We start from the raw sequence: 14,018 nt of genomic DNA, 5'->3' as shown, positions 1-14,018 counted from the left end.
TATCCCACCCAGTTATGTATCACCACGTGGTCATTTTAATTCAAGGGCTTATACCACTAAATCAGACTTCTGCCAGCTTCTGCCCAAGTTTATCAGTCATATAGTGCCATCTTTACATTCAAAATGTGACAAATTGATATAATATTAGCAATTTTAGTGTTCAAAATCGTGTTTAAATACAATTTCTTATTGTGAATGTCACACAGGTTAAAAAGAAACGGGAATATTCGGGCAATATTTAAGACTATCTGCGCATGAATACACAAGGGAAAAATGTAGTTAGCAGTCGTCAAATCGGTCTTTTTATGTATCGCTGATTTTCTCAACAAGTAGCCAAGCAATGTTAAAGCTAATGCATACCATGGTATGCAAAATGTTCTTCTCTAAGATGATATACATAATTTATACTTTAAAACTGGGAAAATATCTACTTTTGCACATAAACGTGAACTCTACTTTCATAACTTTGCGTGTATAAAATCAATGCGAAGAAGGTTTTTGTGGTGTGTTCTCTTTATCATCACACAGCTTGTCTCCCTTCGCAATGATGAAAATTTCCACACGACGGTGTCGCTATTACGCTGAGCGAACGGTAGTGTGTTGTTTTGCAGTGTATTCGAAAACATTTCATTTTCTCAAAATTTTGAGAATCTATTACAGTCAAGCCAGAGAAGTAATTGGTGTGGTTGATGCATTCCTAGCCAGGTAAGCGTTTGAGTTTCTTTGCAAATTAGCTATTTTAAGCTCAGTATCATGTCATGCAATGCATGACATGGTACATTGTGTACAGCTATGTACATGTACAGTACACCCATCGTATGGCTCGACATTACACAATTGTCACACTATGTCAGGCTGACGAGGCTGTGTCAGTGTTCATTCAATTGAAAATGTATCCTTGCTCGAGAAGTCAAGTCACAAATTTGTGCACCGCAGTGACCGATGAGCTTCACATTTGAGGCTACACTGGATTTCAGAAAACAACGTCAACGGCAATCCCTTGCTCAGATTGGTGCGAAGCGCCCTGTTAATGGTCGACGACGCGAACTTTGTGTTCACTTCAAGGGCGCCCGATCTGCAATGAGTAACGATATGATGCACAATCAGCTAATCAGATTATCTGTCTGTTGATACGATTCAGCAAATCAGTACCCCACCTCCGTAAATACATGTACCGGTACTCAAGACTGTGCACACGCTCTCAAAATGTACACAAGTGACATTCATACATTTGTGCTATATAACAGCCATTTAGTCATGAAAATATATGAATGAACCCCTAATTAATGCCCGGCTACTTCAGCGTGATGATTTCGGTATAGAAAAGAATGCAAGAAAATCGCGTTAAGAATCTTACATCTTATTTTTTGTTATTATTTGATGAAAAACAATCACTGAATGTTTGGGAATGTATGAAAGGGGCTTATTCATATGCCTCAGGCATAAACAATCAATCATGCGGGCCCTCAATTTCATGAATGAACCCCTAATTCTTCTCTGACAAAAACTTTACGAGACCATTGCATTTGAAATCTAAGCATGAATGCCATGTACATGTACATTGTACTAAGCGACAGTTCAAAATAGCCAATTCTCTCGGTCAGGGTTGTTCCATCCATTGCAGGGCAATTCCATGTTAAAATGACATTTTTTCAAAAATATGAACTTTGCAATTGGCAATGATTGATGATATATTTTGATTATACACCCTTTAAAGTTAACAAAAAAGAAATTTTCAAATAAATTGCTTGATCCTCTTCTCAGCCTACCAAAAAATCCTTACCCCTCTTTGCACATATGGAAAATTTTTAGGAACCCATTTTGCAAACCTTAAATGGTCTATATCAGTTTTGCATATATACACCAGGCACAAAAAGAAACTCGTCCGTTATAGTCACCCTTGCTGTTCAACAACTTGATAATTTTGCATTATTCTGAAATATACATTTTGTTAGTTGGATTTTGCTTTCTTGTTTGACATCCTGTTCATGAAAATCGAGCAAGAATTGACCAAGATATGTGCCTCCAAACCCCAAAATCGAAAGTTGCAATTTTAACGATTCAATTGTGCCTGTTACACTGTGCTTTATTGATCGGCCTGTGGTGCTTGTCATTTTTTGTGTACAACACAATGATGCATCCCATTGAAAATCGTTGAAATTGCATTTAACTTTTAATTTTGGGGTTTGAGAGTTTGGAGGCGCATGTCGTTGTCAATTCTTGTTCAATTTTTACGAACAGGGTGTCAAGTGAGAAAGCAAAGTCCAATTAACAAAATGTATATTTCAGAATAATGATCAGGTTGTTGAACAGCAAGGATGACTATAACTGACAAGTTTCTTTTTGTGCCTGGTGTATATGAATGTTTCCATACAGTTTTTTCAATGCATTTTATGTAATAAATGTATATGAAAATTGTATTCTTATTCAAATTGCCAGTTTTTTTAAATTTCCATCATTAGCCACCATTACCACTGCCCCACCACACCACCACCTCACCCCAGAGGAGAGGGTCCTTTTTAATGCTGAATTACAGTATTTTTATAGTGCAAAAGTAAAACTGACCACAATGGAAATGAAATTGAGCATGTTTAAAGCTTTCAAAGTGGGACCATGTAATCAAAATAGTGAGCGTAACGCGAGTCACGTAACGCGAGTCACGCACCAATTTTGCAAAAGTTGGCCATTTTAAAAATACCAATCTCAAATATACTTGGTGTTTGTTTCTGTAATACAACTGAGATATAAGGTAATTACTTAGTGGTATAAACTTTTGTCTGCAGCTGTTTGTTTGAGGAGAAATATTGAACACGTAAAAGCCTAATTTTGAAGGTGTAATTTTTCGTAACGCGAGTCACAATCACATTTTTTGCTATAATTGTTTCATCTAGTTATTTACAAAATTAAAGTTTATGTGATTTGATACGTTGGGTCAGTAAGTACATGTGGAGAGAAGATGAATAAACCAACTCCTTGTTTAATTGTATTTATATGACATTGAATGTGCTGATTTTATCAAAAATGTAACGCGAGTAACATGGAATTGCCCTGCACTTATTGCGATTCTGTCGGTCAACATGATGTCACTTTTGCCATGATTGGGCTATTCCATCTTGCCCCTAGTGTGACACAAAGGGCACACTTACCGCTGCACTCAATGGGGAAATCACAAAACATGCAACAAATAAATACTCTTGATGAAATAATTTTAAGCTCGATTTCTTATCAGGGAAATCAACTTTTAAATAAATTACCATACTAAATTAATTGGTATTTTCTGTGCTGAGAAAATTTTCTTGAACTGAAAAAGCCCTGTACAAACCAATAGGGATTTCGTGAGGGTGTCCGCTTTGACATACGTGGGAAGAAGTACATACTTTTACTAAATTCCAAAAGTACGGTATGTGTTTTTGTATACAATTTACAAAATGTATACAAAAGTAGGCCTACATACTTTTGCAACATACTTCCATGTGTGTACGTAGTCGTTTCTCCTGCATGCAATTTTTATAGTACAGAACCACTGGGTATAAGCCCACCCCATTTTTGAAGTGAAATCTGCCATCTAGGGGGTGGGCTTATACCCAGTGGTTACGGTATATGCAAAAATGCATACTTTGTATAATTCAAGTATATATACATTTGTATATTATGTCATTATTGACTGAAAACTACCTCATGTGCTGTGTGCAAAACTACAATGTACATAGTATTTAATACATACCCGGAACTTTGGCAAAAGTATGTGGTTTTGCATATGTATGCAAAAGTATACAGTACTTTAGCAAAATACGCAATATATATAGGCCTATACGCCATAATGCAATTTCTACATACATGTACATGTACCGTATAAGCACCCAGGGCACTTAACAAAGTCATTTTGGGTGGACAGTTATTTTTAACCTGGTTTACCTACATGTAATCTTTCGCAGGGCGTTTATTAGAGACAATTACGTATGTTATAGGTCCTGAGACGTTCTAGTAGCTTTTCTGGTGCAGAAAATGCATTGCAAGTTTACACTAGACTTGTAGTCCTCCAACTATTTCACTGTATTGACGACTTGACGTCTAACTGTCACTTCAACATTACATGTAATGTTACCCTTAATTGAAAATACCCTACATGTAGGTGGGTGCTTATTGGGGCATGGGAGCTTATTGGAACAAATTTATACGGTTTATGCAAAAATACATGCTAGTTTTTTTTTGGTTAGCCAGGGCTGAGTATCACCATTTTGAAGGACTTTTTTTTTTTGCACCAATTTTCGCTCAAATTTTGGGACTTCAGGCAGAAATATGCCTGTACAGTGTTATGGGGAAAATTTTCAAGTTGATAAAAAATGTTTATGTCAGATTCAGTTTCTACACAAAATTTCACCCTAGAAAATGTTCCTTTTTAATTAGGATATCTTTCACTTAAGTTTCCACCATTCTGGCTGCCAAACGTATAGTCAAAGCTTGAATGCTGTTTTATGAATATTAATTACGGTACAAATCAATGCATCAACCAAAAACACGATGGCAATGGACTCTAGCATCCCGAATGCGTAACTATGTGCCAATTTGAAGATTCCACAGTTCACAAGTAACTCAGTTCAGGTCACGGCGAAGCCCTCGGGGCTAAGCATATCAGTAATGCTAAGTGCACCTGTAGTCGTTCTTCTATATAGCCACACCACATGCAATCTATTCAAAAATGCATACTGTGCAAAGTATTCAAAACTGCCTTATATCTGCATACAAAACCATGTACAGTTTGATGTACAATGTACTCACTACTAGCCTGTATTTATTTCATATTTTTTGCTCAGGTACACCTGAGTGAATATATACATTCAGTTTAGACCTTGACCTTTGAACCTAAGTAGCTCCAAGTCAGGCTTCTTCTGCAAATGCTTTTGCTTTGTCTTCACTAGAAATATTTTATAGTATAATATTTGATAGGATAATGCCTGGTAATGGAAATGCAGACTATAAATGCTAGCTACTAAATTAACCTCACTCCCTATGACATAGTTCATAATATATATGCAGCAGTGAGATATCTAAATTGAGGTGGACATAGAATATTAGCCTCATTTCCCATGAAATTATTTTTAAAACTGTGTTCTGTAGCCCATAGTGAAGGGGTTTTTTTAACCTGGGGATGATATTAATCATAGGTGTTGACAGATTGATAGTGGTCTGGAAGTTCAAGTTAGTAAATTACATACTGCTCATGAACTTATCAGATTTTGTTTGCCAGCTAGGTCAGTGTACATGGCCAATACAATGTACAATACCAAATACCCATGAACTTCTTACTTAAATTTGCATTGAGAGGTAAGAAGGCTTGTTCTGACCAGGGTATGGATTTGATATAATCAGTCCAGCATTTAACAACATTATTAACAACATTGAATTTTAAGGCCAAATGTTTACCTTCTCCATTACATTGCACACAGTATTTTGATGCATTACCTGAATAGGTTTAGTTTCATTATTACCTTCAACTTTTACTTTTACTCTCTAGTTGAAAGTGGCACTAATGAGGTTTTCAGCATTTTAATAGATCCAGTTTTAAACCTTTAACTTTTACCTCATATCCCTGCTTTAACCCTCTTTCAAGTTGAAGTCCAGTGCATAATGAATATCATCAAAATGTCTTCTAGATATTATATTCATACATATTCTAAGCTAACTGTATTCTAATTCAATATTTTCTAAAATAACACATTGCCTTTTGATTTATTCTAAAGACTATGGTAAGTTCTGATGTTAAAGCCACAATGTACCATCTTATACATGTAATATGAAATTGGTTAATATTTTTCAAACCTGACTTTTTTTTTTATATTTGTAATGTTTACACATGTCACAACTTGCACCTAAATGGAATCAGCCAAATTGGTTGTGTTTGTAGGTCAACAGAACAAAGTTTGACATAATGTCATTTATATAATTCAAAAGAATTGTGACATTATGTCCTCCTATAGAACTGCGTGTTAAATGGCCAAAATAACTAACCAGCAGGGTTTCTTTCATTTTACCTTGTTATTTCAGCTCAAAATGGACAGAAACCCTTCCGATAATTATTACTAGCAGTATTTCAGCATTTTGAGTATAAAACAAATTTAAAATTTGAAGGAAATCATCTTTAATTAAAGCCTTGTTGTTTTCATACAATTTTAATTGAGTTTGTATTAAATTATACAAGTTTTTGGTTATTTCATGATCCCCTCCAGCTTCATCATAATTTTGCACTTCCCTACCAAAAACAAAACAAAAATACCAAAAACAGACTAAGGGATATTCTTATCATTTTGGACAATGCTATAATCAGCCTTCTGGAACGTTAAAATTTTACTGTATTTCCTAAAACTATTTATGAATCATCCAAATCATAAGAAACCTTATCATTATCTATCACACATCATATCCTATATATATACATATCCCAACAGACTCTACATTAGTAGATATGCAGTCTCTAAATATTGAAGAGCTAATCACCTAGTGGAACGTATTTACCCTTTTAATCAAAATGCTTAAGGATCTTCACAATCTGATATCTTAATCTTATGTAGGCCTACATATAAAACAATATCATTAGCCCTAATTATAAGCCGGGATTATAAGAAACGCGACATTATTCAACACCAACGACCTACATTGCACAACCATGTGTTCCAATCATGCCTGAGCACTCCCTTTTAAAGGGGTTTTTATTATACGGTATACATGTATGTACAATTACTTTTCCAAAAGTATGTGGTTTTGCATAAGTGTGCAAAAGTACATACTTTTAATACAAAATAGGCATATTCCTTTCCGATAGCCAAAACCCATGATTAGCGTTAGGGTTAGTAGGCCTACATTTTCCTTCATTGGGGCATGCTTAACTCTATAAAATCTTACAAAGAAAACCACTGCACATGTATGCATTGTCATACCCAGGGAATCGATGGCTGATGGGCCAGTGACACCACCGTAGCTACAAGTGGGTGTCTAAGGTTCGAATCCCAGGTTGCCAAGTGAAAAATTTGTTCATCTTCTCCTTTTTTTCATTCCTCTTCTCCTTTAATTTCTGATAGCCAAAAACCATATTTAGCATTAGGGTTTATATTCATAAATATGCCCAAGGCTTATATTAAGCAGGCACCCAGGCTCTTTTTACCCCATGGTTGCCAGGTTTTGGCTCCTGGTGTGTCCAATATTTTACACTACAAACTATAGGACCAGGAGTTATCTTTTGGACCAGGAGCTCATTTTAGCTCCTGGTCCAAGCATACTTAATATAAGGCATGAATATGCCAATAGTATATGATGCAAAACTATACAGCACATCGGGCCACCATGCATGTATACTATCGCAATATACCAAGAATGAAGTTGATTGGTTGTTGCGATGTTGTGTTAAATCTGCAGAGTGGATTATTAATGAAAATGTGGGTAAAATATGCAATAAAAGCTGCTGAGTAGATTGATGAAAATGTAGGCAAAATATGCAAATTAGCTTATTATTCATAAATATGCAAATAAAACATGACATAGAACTATAATACAGCAGATTAGACCACTATGTCCTATCACCATACCAAGTTTGAAGTTTAAGCTGCAGAGTAGATTAATGGTTTTGCTTCCGGCCGGACAAGCCAAAACAAACAACCATTTGGATGATAACACAAGCTCCACATATGTGTGGAGGCCAAAAATTCTAATATGGAGTCAACAGGTTTACAGAGAGAAACTCCTATCCTATAGCTAGGCAAATCAAACAGTCCGCTGCTGCTCAGAGATCAAATCAAACATGTATGAATATAGTTAAAGGCAAAAAAAAAAATGAATGGAAGACTACAAACAATAGATGGAAACATAAAAATAAGAGAAGATCATCTTAAACCTATTTTTTTTTTTCTTTTCCAGATTTTGCTTGCTAAATATGTGAAAGGAGATTACAACAAGAGTGCTGTAACAGTTGCAAAAATACTTTTCTGTTCTCTCTGCCGAACCCCACAAGAGCTGCAATCAGACAATGTTGTACATTTTACAGGTGTTTGGCTCAGGTAAGGTGTTCATCTAAACACCTCAAATAAAGAAAGTCCATGATCATGTAACCCGTCCTACACCAAACCCTAATCTTGTTATGACAATTTGATTGATAAGGTCGTAGCAGAATCTTGTTAGCTGCAATTTGGTACCAAATTTGCTACCAAATCTCTAAATTCATAGAGATTGATAGCAGTATATGAAATTTGGTGCATTTTCAAAAGTTGCAAATTAAAAACAGACCACGCTTGAACCTGTAGAGGTGAATGGCAGAGCACCACCATTGACATATTGACATAGCCCTAAACAACCGCTAGGTCATATCGATCACATCGTGTTCTAGTATTCATCAGTAAATCACTGTAGCCATCCATGCTTTTAAACTGACAATTGAATAAAGCGCCGCATTTGGGATAGTCGACAGGGGCCCATCGTGGGCAAGCAAGGTTGACCATATTGCCACGCTAAGCCATTTCGACCGCGTGCTTCGTTTGATGTGCAACTTTTGAAAATGCACCAAATGCCATAAACTGGTATCAACCTTTGTCACTTTTGAGTGTTTGGTAGCAAATTGGGTATCAAATTGAGCTAACAAGATTCTGCATACGACCGTATCAATCAAATTGTCATAACAAGATCAGGTTTTTGGTGTAGGATGGGTTGTATGACTCATGGACTTTCTTTATTTGAGCAGTTTAGCTCTATGAGCAGGGCTGCAAGCGGTCCTATATTTCCTATATTTTTAAGATTTTCCTATATTTCCCTAAAAAATATAAAAAAGCCCTATAATCCCTATATTTTCATATTTGGAATATTTTTTGCTGAAGGTCTTTGTATTAAATATAAATGCCTCCCTGGACCCCACCAATCAGGTTTATTTGTATCCATTTCTATAATTCCAGGTTGCATTTTTGCCCTGCAATTTCAGTTAATTCTCTAACTTCTTGGGGCTTTGCCATATGAACCTACACTAGACCTTTTCACAGTTCATGTTGAGATTTTGCATATAAAATAGAGATAATCAGTGTGGTGTTGAATGCTGACATCTTGTGGGTACACGCTATGATGGCCGTTCATTGCTCGATCTCCATGAGTGAACAGCAAAATCACCGTGTTGATGTGTGGTCGTATGCGTCTTGAACTCGCCACTCAAAAAAGGTGGCAATGTCAAATTAAATGATGATATCTCTGCCAAGCAAGAAGTTATTGTCACGCTTGTGGTCTCATTTTATTGCTAAATAAAATGCACTTTCAACCCAGTAAAAAGAATTCTGTTAGCCTTTTTAATACTGACACTGCTTCATAGAATTCAGAATGGGCAGAGTGGCGGAGGTGGGGGATGTGGATCACACACAAACTCTATGGGATTGATATTTTTAGTGCATAATCTGCTTCTGTAAAGACTGTAAATTGGATTTTTACTCTATTTAGTATCTAAAAGACTCATGAACTTACAGCTAAACAATTCTACTTATTGGTTTAGTCTAGAAAATACAAACTTTTCCATACAAAACTACCACCGCTTTCATATCAAACACTGTAGGGTGTCTTCAAAATCTAAAAGTTACTGTAAAATTTTAATTACCAGATGATGGCAGTATAGTCCCACCCCGCTTTTGGGTGAACATTTTTCAAAATTGGGGGTGGGACTATACTCGAATTTAAAAAAAATTTAAGTTTTTTATTTTTTCGGTTTTGTAGTGTCCCTGGACCTAGACCTAAATGGTAGGATCATTCATGGTTGACCTAAAAAAAAAAAATTAAAAAAAAATTCAAGATGTTTTGTATTTTTAATATGAAAATTGATAATTTGTATTCATGTCATATAGTCTATTAATGATTTCAAAATGCATTGAATTTGAATGCATTTTGAAATTAGAATTCAAATTAGAATATCTCCAAAGCTATCAACCCTAAACTAGCAAAAGTATACATTTTTGGAAAGCTGGAGGCAAAAGCAATTTAAATATACACATTTCAACTCATTGTACAGGGTGACCTTGAAGTTATACAGGGTGGAATAAAAACAAATCCAAATAAAAAATGGGTCACTTAATGTATTGCTTATTACTAACTTGCAGTTATAAACTGAAAGTAAACAACATTGATTTGGTTAGAGGTTAGGGGGAGCCTACTGACTTTGGAAGAAAAAAAATCACAGCTGTTTGGTAGTCTTGGAATACAGGGTGTCCCAAAATATGTTCAAATTTTTTACAATTCAACCTATTTTGAACTGAAACATTTTACCCCTAACCCATACAAAAAAAGTAAGTCCATAATTAGATTCCTCATCAAATTTCCTCTCAGAAAATGTAAACTATGACTATGATAGGATAAGTAATTAAAAATTTAGGGCAACTTTTAGATTTTGAAGACATCCGCATTGCTTACTACAGTGTTTAGTATGAAAACAGGTAGTTTTGCACATAAAAGTTTGCATTTCATAGACTAAACCAATCATAAAGAGTTCAAAATTATTAAAAACAATTAGCAGAATAAATAATTTTTCAAAAGAGCTCTTAACCATGTCTGTAGCCCATATGGATGCAAAGATATGATCAGTTGATTCAACGCACACACACAAAAAATCTTTATTTCCCATAGACTTTGCAAATACCGCCACCGCCTCATCCGCCACCGCCTCATCCCCCACCTCGGTCATTCTGAACTCAAACAACTCTAACTCCACTATCTTAGCTGATAAACAATAATATTATTCTCCTTTGGAGGTCTGTTAGGGCACACATTTAGCTACAACATGACACCAAACACACTTCAATACCTGTTTAAGCAGAGATATAACAATTTGAAGGAGTCTCAATTTGGAAAAGCGTAACAAAACCACCATTTTGGGTGGCGAGTTCAAAACGCTGTGGCCATAAATACTATTCATCTGCCAAATATGACAACTGTAACATGATTTGCACGATTGTAGTGCATGTAAACTGAAATCTCATTGCACTATTTCATGTTCTAAACCATAATCCCCCGAAGCTGTAAATAAAGTTTTAGCTCATTTTGGACTTAGCGTACATTATTCTCTTCCAATTTATTTAATATGGATTCCCCGGAAGTAAATGACTGCCCAATTTACCCTTTACTAAACGTTTGTTTTATAGTTATTGTTATATGCAGTATTTTTAACTTTTTATGGCCCCACTGAGCCCACCATATGCATATGGGTGACCCTGCCCCGCTTCACAAATTTGTTTGTCTCCTTTACTATTGTAAGGCTTGCAGTCCTGAGATTAGGTTTGTATGTAGCCAAGACACATGGCTTTCATATGGCTCAGTCAGGTCCCTTCTAACCTTAAAATTGACATCCCTAGACTAGTCAGAAAAAGGGCAAACACTGCTCGGTCACCCCTATTGCACTATTTGAAGTTGCTTTGTCCAATAAAGCCTTGAAATTATTGTATTATTCTTATTCCAGTTATATTAGCAATTCTGTAAACAATATTATCCAGATACGCAACACAAATATTCTTATGCATGTCATTTTAAGTGTCCATGTGCCATTTTCAAAAAGAAAACTAGGTGAATGTAATACAAAAGCAACCCGGTTCCAAATGCTTTTGAACTATGTTTATTCAAACAAAAGAAAGGAATTCCACTATTGCTGGAGTGTGGCTAACATGCAGTACAAGCAGATCAGGAAATAAAGTTACATTAATTATAACTGTTCCAAAATGCTAATAACACATTCATGAGTATCCACAGTCAATTGTACAAATGTATGTATTTCTTACTATCTTCTCTTTCTGTGACTCTTTTTATCCATAGAATCATTTGATGCCCTCGTTGATGCTACAAGGGAACAAGTGACAACATCCGCAGCGACACAGTCAGTCATGTTAGCAGAGGGGAAACTTTCTCAATCGTCAACATCCTCAGATATGCGTATAAAAATGAATGATACAAGCTGCATAAATATGATGAACAAATACATTCACTTTATCTATTTAGAAATGAAAGGCTTTTAAGACCAGCACATTTACATGGATTTGTTTCAGTGAGTGGTCATTTCATATTACCAGTGTTAGCAGAACTCATTGTAAAGCTGACAATGTGGCTATAAATTCAAGTCAAATCCCTACCTTATTAGAATGAGAAGCATGTTCTTAAAACATATGGAAACTATATTTGGCAAATAATGTGAACTATAATATAACCTTTCTTAAGATTTTGTGAATGATTAGCAGTGTTCAAATATGCCTCAAAAAGTTACAGGCCAGCCGGGCTTGACCTTAAAGGTTACCGGCCAGCCGGGCCGGGCAACTAGATGCCAGTCAGAAAAGTTACCGCCAGGCTAAAAAGTTACAGGCCAATGGCCTGCTGACTGGCCCTATTTCAATGCTGATGATTAGCCAAGTCAAGTCCAGACAAGTCAAGTAATACTTTATTATACTATTCAGCAAATTACTTCAGCGGTGTCGATGTCCTTCTGCTTTGTCTGATTATCACATAAAAAAACGACAATCTTAGAAATAATTATTCGAACACTTTAAGGGCTTATTGGAAATGGTCGCCCTCTCTACCCCTGTATAATGTTTGCATGCCCAATATGCTCATCTTCACCATATCATCTCCCAACATTGTTTGGTGGGGAAAGGGAAGGTACGTATGCTGAAGATGAACATTGAGATAACACTACTATAATCCTTAGTTTCCAGTGACTCGTATAGCGTATGCGCACTGTACTAAGAAGAACAGGGAATTGGGTGTTCGAACACATTTTGTCCGGGATTGTAGGTCACACGTTGCTACGCAGTTTGACTAGCTTAATGAGGTGCCAATGTGATTCTAGAGTTCAGTCTTTGATCAAGTAATCTCAGGGGCGTAGCAAGAGCATCAGGGGCCTATGGAAAAGGAGCAGTACGGGCCCTTTTAACCAGGGCGGAATTTAGCCTACCTTATTGGGGCCCTGGACCAGGCCAAAATTTGGAGGCCCCGAACTCACATGCCGAGGAAGGTATATGCACTAAAGTCAGTGGCCAAGTTTTGGTTTAACTAAGGGGACTAACATATTTTGTTGAATTCAATTTCAGACTATCTTGGCCCCAGATCAACATAAATTTTGAATTTGAATGAGCTGAAGCGCTGAAAATTTTACAATTTTGCCTTATTTTGACCAAAAAGATGCTGTTATTGGGGTTACAAGAAAGATGCATAGGGCAATTTTGGGGCCCCCAATTTTTTTTTTGGGGGCAAATTGCCTGGACCCGGCCCATCTGGCCCAATGCTATAAAAATCCGCCCTGCTCTCCATTATCAGCCCTTATTTAATTTTTCGCTTTTGTGCTCGGGTCCCTGAACCTCGGGGCCCATGGACTTCGGCCCATCCTGTCCCCCACTTGCTACATGCCTGAGTAATCTTCATGTGTATGCCAATTGAGTTTGTCATCAAAATAAATAAATTAATTTCAGAATTTATATAGCGCTTTTTCCAGAGGATTCAAAGCGCTGTAATTTCGCTGCGTGGTGCATCATCACAATCAGATCGCATCAACTAGGCTAGTTGCAGCCGAACCTGGCGCAAACCTATCCGCACTTAGATTGTAACATCCACCCATTTTCTGCAGCTTCCCAAATTCCATTGGGTGAAGGAAGTTTTTTGATAACGAAACAACTAATCACCGATTTTGAAAGCAGGAGGAAACCGGAGATCCCGGAGAAAACCTGCGAGAGCAAACATGGATCGGGATAAACCAAGTGCACATGAGTCCTTGGGCCGCCCGGGCTTGAACCCGGGACCTCAGTGGTGCAAGCGAGGGAACTACCGCTGCGCTAACTCGCCCTCCCTCAATCATAGTGCCAAGATATTTATATGAGGACACATGCTCCACATTACTACCCTTCACCACTAGGGTTTGGAGTTGTACTTGACGTCCTAAAATCAATTATCATTTCCTTAGTTTTGGAAACGTCTCAAGCTATGCAATGTTATTTTGCGTATGTATACAACATGTCACATTATCCAATTCATTC

At 36.6% G+C, this 14,018-nt stretch overlaps 1 long non-coding RNA gene across 1 annotated transcript; it reads left to right on the top strand.

Annotated features, from left to right (window-relative positions):
• Positions 1-569: 569 nt before the first annotated feature.
• LOC140142641 (uncharacterized) lies at positions 570-12,229 on the top strand. The gene is made up of 3 exons (XR_011857550.1): positions 570-705; positions 7,909-8,048; positions 11,815-12,229. It is a non-coding gene; the product is annotated as an uncharacterized lncRNA (long non-coding RNA).
• The last annotated feature ends 1,789 nt before the right edge of the window (positions 12,230-14,018 follow it).

The sequence above is a fragment of the Amphiura filiformis genome, chromosome 20 (assembly GCF_039555335.1).
Source record: "Amphiura filiformis chromosome 20, Afil_fr2py, whole genome shotgun sequence".
In the NCBI taxonomy this organism is placed as follows: domain Eukaryota; kingdom Metazoa; phylum Echinodermata; class Ophiuroidea; order Amphilepidida; family Amphiuridae; genus Amphiura; species Amphiura filiformis.
Note: the sequence above shows the minus strand (reverse complement) of the source record. Positions and strands in the feature narration are given on the sequence as shown.